The sequence below is a fragment of the Ursus maritimus genome, unplaced genomic scaffold (genome assembly GCF_017311325.1).
Source record: "Ursus maritimus isolate PB19 unplaced genomic scaffold, ASM1731132v1 scaffold_22, whole genome shotgun sequence".
Taxonomy (NCBI): Eukaryota; Metazoa; Chordata; class Mammalia; order Carnivora; family Ursidae; genus Ursus; species Ursus maritimus.
In genome coordinates, this window is record NW_024424675.1 from 38,395,243 (window position 1) to 38,408,823 (window position 13,581).

A 13,581-nucleotide genomic window follows, 5' to 3' on the forward strand; every position below is an offset into this window, starting at 1 on the left:
CCCCCAGACGCCCCTACAATATTATTAAGTATATTCCCTATGTTGTACGTTGCACCTCTGTGTCTTATAACTGGAAGTGTGTACTAATTTTAATTGTCTTACACACTTTTAAAACTGCCTTTGGATTTATGGGAAATTGCAAAGATAGTACAGAGCTGTATGTGTGCTTCACCCAGCTTCTCCTAATTAACAAGCCAAGAAATTAACATTGCTACAACACTACTAACTGAACTAGACATTTTATTTGTATCTTACCAGCGTGCCTACTAATATCCCCTTTTTTGTTTTGGGATCTAGAATACCGCATTACCTGTAGGATTTTCTGTTACTCATAGTTCTTTCTTTCTTGCATGTCTCAGCTCCCCCACTATTTCTTGAGAGGAGAAATACTGCTGGACATTTAAGTCCATCCCAGCGCCCTAGGGACAGTGCTCGACTCGCAACACGGAGTCAATCACGACGTGACATGATTTATCGGGTTTGGACTGATTTATGAAGGTTCTGGCTGTAGAAGAAAACAGAAGTTTCCAGGGCTCTGGGATATCAGGTGTGCTAATGAATGTCCTCTAAAGCCTGGGAGCACATCAGCACCTTGTCACCTTGTCTGCCAGGCGCTGGCGGAAGTGGGAGATTTGTTCATAACACCAGGTCATTTCCTCCCTTCCCTTCTGACCTCCTGGCACTTTCAGCACCAGCCCCCACGTGCCCAGTCACTTAGTGACATCTTAAGGTGAGGTCAAGAACTGACAGCGTGTGCTGTCCTTAAACTCAGAGGGGACCCTCCAAATCCAGAGATCTCCTCCATGGATAGTTTGCCACGTGGAAATATGAGGAATCGAGACATTAAATGGATTTTTGAATATACTTAATAAAGAAAAAAAATCGCTATGTAATTTTACCTGATTCCCAGGATTATCTAGTACTTAACTATCCATAATAAGGTTTTTTAAATGTGTGGGGGTTCATTCATTTGTTTAATAAATGTTTCCTGAATACCCACTATGTTCTAGGCACTATTTTAGGGGTTAGGTATAAGCAATAAATGATGGAGTCCTAACCCCTTCCCTGAAAGCACATATGTGGATATAGGAAGCAGATCAATAATGAAACAACAGTCAATAGGCAAGTGAAATGTTAGCCAACTGTGCTAAGTGCTACACTCATTTCGTAGGTATTTGAACATCTTTGTGTGATAGGCAGAGTTCTAAATCCTGAAGACGTGACAGGGAGCAAAATAGCCCTATAGCTTTGAAAAGACAGATTCTAACAAAAGGGGAGGGGACTTTAAATAAAGGGGTTGGGGAAGGTGTCTCCGAGAGAGTGCCCTTTACTCTGAGATCTAATAGATAGCAAGAGCTAGACTCGGGCAAAGGGAAGAAAGGGCATTCCATGCAAATGGGGCAGCATGTGCAAACATCCCAAAGTAGAAAAGAGGTCGGCAGATTTGAAGAACTGAGAGGAACAAGGTAGAGTGTATAGTGAGCAAGGAGAGGAGAAGGCAGCCATGGTATGGAGTGAATTTTAGCCCATAGGATATCGGAAGCCACTAGGCTAAATTGTCTGTTGCCCTTTGGACACTTTCCAGAATCCTCTTCCCTGTGGGTTCCAGGTTGGAGACGGCCAATGGGAGGCATTGTAAGTAATCTGGCCTTCAAGGAAGACAGGCTAGCTGGAGGCAGCTGCAGTCATGGGGTTGGGGTGAGGGTGGGGTGGGGAGGTTGACGCAGCTTCCTGGTGAACTTTGTATTAACTGTGGAGCTCCCTACGGAGAGCTTTCTAAGAGTTCATAGTGCCTTTGGACAAGGTTTTGAAACTACCTGCTGAGGCAGGCCAAGTCATCCTCATTGCCCATTTTGTTAATAAAGTTTTATGGGAACACAGCCACATTCATTTTTTTTTTTTGTATTGTGTTTATGTCTGCTTTTGTGCTATAATGGTAGGATTGAATGGTCTACAAAATCAAAAATATTGACTGTCTGGTCCTTTACAAAAAAAGTTTGTCAACCCTGCACCAAGATGTGGCAGGTCAATATTGTTGGTGGCTGGCCATGAGCAAGGCTTCAGTTCCCCATGCTCAAATATGTAGTGATTTCTGTTATCTCAACCTGACCTTGACACCCATCAAGGTTTTATGCAAAGGAATAATATGGTCCAAATAATATTCTAAGATTATTCTTGTTGCCTATGGAGGGTGAATGGGAGAAAAGCAAGGCTGGAAATAGGAGACCCAGAAAGAGGGGATTATCCAGATGAAATGTGATGGCTTACCAGGGAGATGGCCATAGGGTGGGGGGAGCGGGGAGGGGAGGGATGGAGGGAAGATGCAGGATACAGTTTGGAGACACCCAACAGCAATAGGTACACCTAGGGCCCAGACTGATTTCAAATACTCTTCTCCAATAAAAGAAACCTGCGTTCCTTTGAGAAATGGCTGATTCCATGGCTGGGGCAGGAAAGGTACAAGATGAGCCTGGAACATCTTGTGAGGCCAGGAAGAAAGCGCTTAAAAAATGATGGGGCGTTTTGAAAGTACACAGGAGCCAACATGAAGATCTCCCAATGGCCAAATCTAGACCAAATGAGCAACCAAATAAGTAATGAAAGTCATAAATGATTCAAGTCAACAACTGAATAAATAAATGGGGGGAAAAAGGACAGTGCTTCCTTACAGAAATTCCATATGATAAATGTGAAAGTAATGACAGAATTTGAAAAACTGTCATTTGGCAAATAACATAGGAATAATCATGGCGGCCATGGAGCATCAACTGGATGGTATCAAAGAATCTCCCCACAAGGTACTTATTAAGGACAAAGGGGAAGGAGGTAACCTTAGAGTGGACAAACCCTACGGTCATAGCCTTGAGACTGCAATGTAGCAAGTTTGTAGATTATGAAGACTGGATCCTCAAATCTCATATATTTTAGCCCTTGTCAACACGTGGTATCACCAACTGTGAAAGGTTTGCCAGTCTGATGGTTGGAAATGGTCTCACCATCCCATTTTCCTGAGTCAGGCTCAGTTCAGCCTCTTGCCTACAGTACTGACCACGTGTCTGTTCCTGTTGGTCATCTGTCCGCAGCCTTTGTCACCTTTTTCCCTATTGCCTTTTTCTTACGGATTTGAAAGAGTTCTTTGTGAATTCTGGCTCTGTCATTTGCCTAATACAGTTGGAAAATATTTCACCTGGTATCCTGCTTGTCTTTTAACTTTGCTATGTGCCTTATTACTACTACTACTTGGTATTTCAAATCTGGAGATGTCCAATGGCTTCGAAGGCTTTTGTCTTTTAAATATAAATATATTTTTTAGGCTTTGTAAGGTAATTTTTTTTTAGGAGAGGGGAGGGGCAGAGGAAGAGGGAGAGCAAGAATCTTAAGCAGGCTCCATGCTCAGCACGGAGCCCAACGGGGGAAGAGGGACTCGATCTCACAACCCTGAGATCATGACCTGAGCTGAAACCAAGAGTCAGACGTTAACTGACTGAGCCACTCAGGCGCCCCCAGGCTTTGTTATTTAATCAGTGGGGATTTATTTTTGTCACTAAAGTAGAGAATCCAACTTTACTTTTTTCCTCACTCAACAGTCAATTTTCCCAGCCTCATTTATTGAACGGTCCCCCATCTTTTTCAATTTATATGTAAGATTTAGATCTTCTACAAATTATATAGTAATTTGTATATAGTATATAGTAATAGTATATAGCATATAGTAATAAAATACAATTACTTGAAAGGAATAAAATCCTATATTGAGGTCTCTATTTCTCTCTCTCTCTCTCTCTCTCTCTCTCGTGTGTCTGCCTCACAAAGTGCTGGGCACACAGTAGGTGCTTAATAAATACTGCTGNNNACCGAAGGCATCAACTTCTGTTTTATACTTACCATTGCTACGAGTGGTACAATCTTCATGTTAGCTATGGCACCGTCATAGGCATTCTGGGGTACGACCAGAGTCTTGAAGGTTTTGTTTTCTTAGTTTTTCCGTGAGGTTATACAGAACCCCATTCTACGGATATAAAACCAGTACTGTTGGGTGCCAGGAGTCTCTATTTTAAAAATGACATCAACAAACCATATATAATCTTCATGTCCTCTCACGTCCTTTTTCGTTGATGGATTATTCATATCACACGTTTTCAGCTCTCCTGAAACTAAGCTACTTCGTAGTGGTCTTGACTCTCTACCCAAATAATTCAATGAAGTTATAGAAATGACTGCATGAGTAGCCCCTAAGAGCTACTAGAGAAGTGTTTCTCCTTCCTTCTTTTTAAAGATGTCAACTTCGAGGACTCGCTTGGAGGGAGAGTCCCCCCCCAAGGTTCCCATTCATTTTCTGACGTAAGGAGCTTTGTCAACTGCTGCACATTTCCGATTTTTAGGTTGCCCTCAGAGTTACTGAAAATCCGGCAAAGCTGTACATTTATTTTATTGTGGCCCCCACCCCCATACTCTTTCCTTGGTCAGTGCTTTGTTCAGCTATCAAGAGTCACATTTAAATACAGCAGCAGAAACCGTCTTTGGGGCTATGAGCAATGAGATAATCAATTGGAGATGACTCCCTGCTGGACAATTTTCAAGCGGAGTCATCACCAAAAACCCACTGTGCTTGCAGCTTGTGGCCATCATGAACATCACTGTCCAATTAGAGGTTATAGTCCTATGACTTAGATACATGCAATATTTCATATTGATTAAGCAAATCAAGACACATGGGATAAATTCCCAACATGGAGGCAAAAAGTCTATATTCTTAGTAATTTCCCCTTTTTGCTGGTGGCTAGAATCATTACGTGCTAAATAAGGTGGTGAAATTGCAAATGATTTTATGTCTCTACGGTGCTTATTCTGCTGTTGGATTAAGGGATTGGAAAATTTTCTATTTGTGTATTGATACCCGGTCATCAGGATACTCACGATCCTTGATTTTTTTTTTTTTGGGGGGCCATTCTTTTATTTACTATACTATATATCACTTAAACTACGCAAAAATATGACCATGTATGGATTTTTAAAAACTCCTCTACTAATGCCATTAAAAGTTACTAATGCAATAATGATAATCGGCTTATCTAAATTAGTATGTTACTTAGCAAATACCCAACTTTGGAGCAGGGGAAGTAAACTTGGCCTCTCAGTATTGTTGATGAGTATAAACCAGACCAACCTTTGTGGAAAGCAATTTGGCAACATTTAGCAAGTGCTTTAAAATGCTAATAACCTTTGACCCAGTAATTCAATTTCTGGGAATCTATCTGAAGAAAATAATCCTATATCGGAAAGAGCTTTATGCGTTAAGATGATAAATATGGCATTATTTTCAATTATAAAAAACTGGAAGAAGCCTGAATGTTCACTAAGGAAGTAATGGAAAGTAACTTATATTTATAAGCAGTATATGATAACATGGGAAAATTTCTTGTTACGTTTTAAAGAAGGGAAAAGAAACATTTCAAATTGTGCATATGGTAATATGTTAGACAAGGATGTAAAAACACACCAAGCACAGCGAAAGACTACGAAAATAGAGCAAAAATGTTAGAACTGTTGCCTGTGTGCTGTGATGAGCACTGGGTGTTATATGTAACTAATGAATCACTGAACGCTACGTCAAAAACTAGTGATGTACTATTAGTGGCTAACCGAACATTAAAAAAAAAAAAAAAAAAAGGAACTGTTGCCTGTGAATTTAGGACTAGAGTAAAGGTAATTCTACTTTTCTGTATTATTCTGCATTTTCTGAATTTTCTACGAGCATGAAATTAACTTAATGAAAAATGAACATTTTAAAATTTAAATATTTAAAATTTAACATTTAAATAATTAAATTTTAGCATTTCCTTCTGGTGTGAAATATCGATAATAAATCATGTTGTCCCCTAGCACAATACTCCCTGTTCTTAAGAGATAGGTAACATTCTTGAGATATATTTAATTAGAGGAAAGCACAAGAGTGGGAGGGAAGTTATAGACAGAATTAGTGAATAGATCCACTGTGCGACCGAAAATCTTCCTTTTCTTTCTTTTTTCTTTTTGGACAGAATCAAGGCCAGCAGCTGCTGAAATGACCACTGTACCGAGTTAACTCCTATTTTATCCTGAAACTGGAATCTCAGAGAATAACAAAGAAATCCACAAAGCTGATTGATTCTTCCAGGCTCATATTTGGAAAGAGGAAATTCTGTGCAATTCACAAACTGCCTTATAAAGAACTTTTTCCCTTTGTTGTCCAAGATTTTTCCTGAGACTGGCAGGAAAGGAGGTTAAAAATGTCTGCAAGTGGGTGGCGAGGGGTGGGGAACACAGGTGCAGAGGCAGAGCACAGAAGCAAAATACGAGAAGGGAGATGTTCATAGAACTTTTAAATTCCAAAGGATTTTACGTGTTTAAATTAATGTATCGTATATATTTACAATGTGGACATCAAAGTGAATAAGTGAGAATGTGAGAGATAAACTTAAAAGCTATTTTTATTATTTATGTAGTCCTTGCTTGTTGTAAAAAGCCCAACAGAAGGCTATTAAAGCAATAAAAGCTCCCCTCTCCTCACACCTGCTTCACTTACGGGACAACCACCATTAAAGTTATTTCGTATCCTTCAAGACAATAGGCACACACATAACTTCTTTTTTGAATGCCGGTGGGACTATACTGCACAGAGAGCTCTCCAACTTGCTTTTTGTTCACTTAGTAATTGACCTTCAACCATTATCCACATCAACACGCATGGGGTAACCACACCTTTTAAAAAGGGAAAAAACCCACAAAGGTTTGTGTGGTCATCCACTGTATGGCTGTATTATAATTCTGCCTGCGTTTCTGGAAATTTTGGCTGTATCCTGCTAACGGGGCCCATGGAGAACGCTGCTCTGAACACCTTTATACACATTCTCTTGCCTACGTAATCAAATTCGTTCCATGGGAGAACTCCTACAAGGAGCCTTGCTGGGTCAAGGATAGTCGATATTTTATATTTTGGTAAATATGGCTAAATTCCTCTTCTGGTGAGTCTCTCTCTCACAAGGCAAAAGAATCTCTCTCCCCCATCTTTGGCTGCAGAATTAAGTTTTGTTTGCAATAAATAGATGATTTCTATTCTATTGTGTCCACATATTTGCAAGGTACAGGCATTTTTTTATTTGGCCAAAGAGAAGATGATAAAGGGCAAGTAGTTTTGTTCAAGTATGAGCATTGGAAATTACTATTAACAAAATAAATCCAATACAAATGTTATAGAATTAATTTCAAAGGCACACATAAATGACTTAAGGAAATTCGTGCACAGCCTAGTAGGCTGGATAAAGAGCAATCTGCAGTTATTAACGACTCATTTACAAATACAAATTATAATTAGCTAGCTCTTGATCTGGGGCTTATTATATGCCAGACACTATTCTAGCTCTTTACACAGATTTATTTAATCTTTGTGACAATTCCGTGAGGTCGGCACTATGATTACCTTCATTTCATAGATTAAAAAAAGGAGGCACAGAGGTCTCAAGTGATATGACCAAGGTCATGCAGCTAATACAATGACAGAGCCAGAATTCAAAGCAGGCATCCTGACTGCTGCCTCTGGGCTCTTAACCACCATGCTGTATTTGAAGTTCACGTTTAAGAAACAAGGACGCACTTTACAGTTCTCTACAAAACTTTTCATCATAACACTTCCAACAGGGAAAGTTCCTTACCTGCCTTTGGGTTGCAGGTGCCCCAATATCAAGATATAGCAATGGCTGGATTATAGGCTTTTAATTTTTATTTTGCTTTTCAATATTTTCTCTGATGACCACATATTACTTTGGTCAGAAGAAAACAAAGTTGCTTAAGAATATCGACAGTTCTTGAGGACAGAACACTTTCTGTATCAGAAAGTGGCTCATCTTTCTAATGCCTCACCCACCCGTCCTACCAACAGCCATGCGGCATCAGGAGGGTTTCAAGACCCCAAACCACAAAACCTCATAGACACCAGAGGCAGAGTTTTAAAATTCCTGACAATAACAGGTCATATTGGTGTTTCACGTACTTCGCATACAAACCTGGGAGATGCTGCAGAGCCACAGAATTTAGAATTGACTGGAGCGCCCTAGTGTGTGTGTCCCCGGTGGAGGAGTATGACGTGGGCAAAACAACCATTCACACAAACCCTAAAAGCAGAACCTGACGAGAGCTATTGTCTGCTTTGGGAAGGAAAAAGGAACAGAAAGTCCTTCTGGTCGGGCAGGATTAGGAGGTGGCATTTGAAACAGGCTTCAAGGGATGGAAAGAATTCTAACAGAGAACGTGAAGACCCTGCTAAGTGCTGCTCAGGGCTTGTTCGAACTCTCCTCTGATGCTTTTTTGTTTTCATTCATCTGCTCAGCAGTACAGAGCACTAAAATCCACTGTCCCCACTGCCACTGGGATGGAGCAGAAAGACTGGGGACAGCTTGGTGGTTAACACTGCGGGACCTCAGGTTGGGCGGTCTGGGGTGGAATGACGGCTCCAACACTCATAACCTCTGTGTCCTCGGGCAGGGTCTCTCGGGTCCTGTTAATTCACGTGTAAAAGGGGGATAAAAGTCCCCCCCCCGCCCCATACAGTTCTTGTGATGATTCCATGACTTCAGGTAGGTTAGGCATGTATGAGAACCCCCCGGCACACAGGAATCCCAAAACAAAGGCAAGCTGTTGCCTGTACAGTGAATGCCGACTGTTGTGGGCTGGGGCAGGGTGGGCAAGCCCCTTCAGTAAAGACCACGGTCTCAGTTTAACCTTTGGAGGACACCTGGTCCCTGCCTCTCCTGGGCCACTGTAGCTCACAAGCAGCCATAGACAAGATAAACGAATCGAGGTGCTATGCTCGAATGCGGTGTTCTTTATGGACACACATTTGAATTTCACGTAGGTTTCCCACGTCACAATTTTTTTTTTTTTCAACCATTAAAAAAAAAAATCTGAAAACCATTCTTAGCTCAAGGGTTGCACAAAAACAGGTGGTGGGTCACCTTCGGGGGAAATGGGGTGAGCTGTCCAAGGGCTTGCTCTATATTTTCTCACGATTGCAGGTGACTCTATAACGATCTCACCCATACGTTGAGATTCCAGTAAAACTATTTACAAAAATAGGTGGCGGTCCAGAGTTAGCCCCTGGACTGGAGAATGCGGATCCCTGGATTAGCTTCTAGGTCCCCTACTCTTCTCTAACAGGATGATACGCCCACATCCTCGGCTGGAGAACGCTGCGGTCCTCCCAGTGCATGGGAAATGTATTTCCCCTCCCCTCAGGTATGGGGCTTGCTACAGCCAATGGGGTATCAGCCGATGTGATGAGAGCAGAGGCTTTATCCAGTTTTGCCACTTTTGCTTTGCCTTGTGCCTTGTTCCTGTGATCGGCCATGAGAAGCTCAGGACCATCACTGACTCAAGGAGAATGTGGAGATTCATGGAATAGACCAGAACCCAGCCTGAAACCCAGAGCCCGGTCCAGGGAACCTAAAACCGAGCTGCCAAGACAACCATAGGTGAGAAGGTAAGTGCCTGCTGAAAGCCCCTGTGTTTGGGGGCTGGTGGTGGTTTGCTATGCGACATTATCTCAGCAATGGTTGATTAATACACCATCTAACTCTCTGAGCCAAGCATCAGGGCATTGCTTTCTGGTTTGAGTGGCCCTTGTCAGGGTGTAGGTTTTGTGTGCTGCACTGTAGTCTCCGTTTTCCGGATGAAAGACTATGGATTTGTAGTTTATTAGTCTGACTAAACACATGTGGACTTATTTTAATGGTTGACCATGCCCACTGGATATAAAAACACAAGAAAGGTCAGGGGATGTGTGTCCTGTTAGTCTTTGCCTATTCAATAATAATTTTTTAAAACTTGCATACTTGTGGAGAAAAGGAGCTGACGTTTGGTCCCTAGATCCTTATTGGAATGGTCACAGGTAATGTGCCATGACTTGGAGGGAATGCATCTCCAAGGTGACCAGATGGCCCTTTGCAGTAGCCTAGGGCCTTTTGCAGTAGCCTAGTAACCCTTTGCAGTGCGTATCTGTCGCGGATGAGGTCCCCACATAGACGGGAGAAGCAGAATAGAAAGAATGGAGAGAGGTCATTCACAGGGTGGGAGGCAAGGATCACCACAGCTCGGTGTGTGAGGGTAGGCAGAGGGCCTTCGGTAACATGCCCAGGCACTTCCTGTGCAGGCAATAGGCAGAATCACAAGGAAAATGTGTGTGGGACTACCTGCTAGTGACTGAGGACTTTTCCAGGAGCTCCATCTGTCAAGTGGGGCCAGCATCACTGGTGCTGGAAAGTTGCTGTATGGAGTAGAGGTCTTTGAGCTCCAGTCGGCACTGGTAGCTACTATAATTACCTTCGGCAGCTAACCCAACACAAAAATAGCCAAGATGACAAATTTGAAATCAAAACTTTCATGGATACAAAGACACTGCTATGATGACTGCCTCTTGGAAGGGACCAAGAGGGACCTAGATGAGAGACTTGTCACAGCACATGCTGATACTATTTTTTTCCCCCTAAACCATGTGTACGTATTACTATTTTAAAATACAAACAAGACACTAAGAATGCAAGACTTTTTATAAATGACTTTCATAATTAGAAAGGTCGACGCATCATCCCTCCCAAATAAGTGAACATCTGACAAACATAAACGCATTTCATCTATCCCTTAGATGCTCGAGAAACACTAGAGTCTTTAATTACATGGACCCCTACACGGCAAAGGCTTTTGTATCTGAACTGTAACAGAAAGGCAATGTTTGGGAACAGCACAGGTCAGAAGAAATCATATTCAAGTGTGGTCTTCGTGTCAAAAACAATCTAAGAGATGAGAGCACTTTAAAATCAAATACCATATTTTCATAAGCTTTTCTGACTGGCGGGGGTTGTAAACTACAGCTCAGGGGCCAAATTCAGCCAACTACCCGTTACTTCATTAAAAAAAAAAACAAAAAAAAAAAACGACCTTTCTATTGAGAACTGTAGGTCCATATGCAGTTGTACAAATAGAGAGATTCCTTGTATACTCTGCTCAGTCTTTCCCATGGAAACCACCGCCCGTTTTTGCACAACCCATGAGCGAAGAGTGGCTTTCAGATTTTTCAAATGCTTGAAAAAAATATCGAAGTATTTCGTGCTGTGAAAAATTACATGAAACTCAATTCGCTGTCCATAAAGATTAACTGGAACACCACTACGCATGCCTCTACGTACTGTCTACGGCTGCCTTTCTGCTACGAGGTCAGAGTTGAGTTGTTGCAATGGAGACAGAATGGCTCACAAAGCCTAAGATATTTACTACCTGCTTTACAAAAAAGTTTGCCGACCCCTGGGCTCGAGACTGGGCTAGGATCATAGAAGGAATGAGTCCCATTTCTAAAGGGAATTTGCACCATGGATGCCCTCAGATACTAGTATTAGAAAGGTCTTCCTCAACCGGGGATGGACGGACAATTGAAGAGGCAAATGAATCTAGTTTTTCTCAAAATCCAGGGATGATTTGAAAGAGAGCACAAGAGCAGGGTAAGGGGCAGAGGGAGCAGATGCGGGACTCAATCCCGGGACTCCAGAATCATGGCCTGAGTTGGAAGGTAGACACTTAACTGACCAAGCCACCCAGGCCCCCCCCCCAGAGATGTCCGTTTTAAAAGAACTCTACACAGGGAATCAATCTCTCTTACCCATAAAGGGATCATTTATCAAAACTAAAAGAAATGAAGGTATGAATGAATGTTTCAAATCCAAAAGTAACCACCAATACAAATGAAACACCATCCCCCTCCCGGGACGCTTGTAACTAAGTACAAAGGACACTAGGCTGAGCACTGGCATTAACTGCTATTACTCACCTGTTACCTGCCCAGCTTTGGGCAAAAAGCCTACCCTTAGCGAGAGGCTGAAGCCAGTCTTTTGTAACCTTTCAAGAAATATATGGTACAATGTGAGTGGGTGCCGTGGCTTGAGAACTTCAGAATTGTTTGACAAACATACAATGTCTGTTTTCTATGGGTCAAAGTCCATTAAACTAACATGTGAGGATTGCATCTTAAAGAGCAGCTTATCAGAAAAAGACTATACTGTACCACAAAGAGCCCATTTGGTGAAGCCCTCCTACAGTAAGTGTTTTGGGCAGGGGTGGTAGGGGAAAGTTTTGTTTTTTGTTTTTAAGATTTCTTTTAGAGACAGCATGAGCGGGAGGGGGCAAAGGGAGAGGGAGAATCTCAAGCAGATTCCTCGCAGAGCCTGACGACGTGGGGCTTCATCCCAGGACCCTGAGACCATGACCTGTGCTGAAACCAAGAGTCGGACGCCCAACCAACTGCACCACCTAGGTGCCCCGGGGGGTATGTTTTCAAATGCTGGTGCTACTAGACCTGGTTATGATGGAAGCAAGTGCAAATTCAAATTTTACCACGGACACCAGATCCCAGAAACTGCATTAGCACTGAAGGTCTTCATATAGGGTCAAGGAGACCATGGATGGAAGTGAGAGAGTCCAGGGTCTCGGACAGGAAAGGAGAGGAACTTCCTGCACTAGCCTTCAACTGAAATCGAGCATTTCATCAATTCTGGCTATAGGTACCAAACCACAGTGGCATTAGCAAGTCAAAGCAAATCAGGTACATTCATAGAACGTGGGAAATACATCACTTTTCAGGCTCTAGTTATCTTGAAATACCATCACCACTTCAGAGTAAGAGTAGTTATTAGATCGGCTGCTAGAGCTTATTTAATGCACTGATAACTATACATAGTTCAAAACATATTTTGATAACTTTTTCAATATAATTGTTCCCCTTACAAACATATGCATTGTTTTCTTCTTGTAAACATCATTCAGGGGGCGCCTGGGTGGCTCGGTCAGGTAAGTGGCTGCCTTCGGCTTAGGTCATGATCCCAGCTTCCTGGGATGGAGCCCCACTTCAGGCTCCCTGCTCAGTGGGGAGTCTGCTTCTCCCTCCTCCTGCTCTTGTGCTCTTGCTTGCTCTTTCCCCTCCTCTCAAATAAATAAAATCTTTAAACATCACTCAGAAGGGACTCATAGACTTCACTGAACTGAAAGAGGTCCAGGCCTCAAAGCGAACTCAGGCCTTAAGGCAGGTCTCCCAAGCAGGCAGTACTGGGTATTAGAAGGACTTCCACCTGCAGGCCTCAGACATGGGTTCAAATCCTAACACTCTTGACTTTAGTCAGACACTACAATTAGGTAACCTGTCTGTGTTGGAAGAAAGTCATGTCGGTCATTCCTGCAATACTTGTCCCAGCATGTGGTCGGACAGCCTGAGGACGTTTCTGCAATCATCCAACGATACCCATAGCTCAAGATTTTTTTTTTTCCAATCCCACCATAGACCTCATCATTCTTGCAGCAAGAGCTTATCCTTTTTCTGTCTTAACACTCGGAACTCAAATGGTTTCATCTCTGATTCCCCCACCTCTGTTAGGGGAAGACGCCCTATCCGCTAGAGGAGAGCCAGACTGCAAATACCAGGCAGGGATGTGAGCCTGGCACACCTGGGTTTGTCTATCCTGCACTGGCTGTATTAACTTTTCCGAAGATAGGTTCCCTTTCAGGACA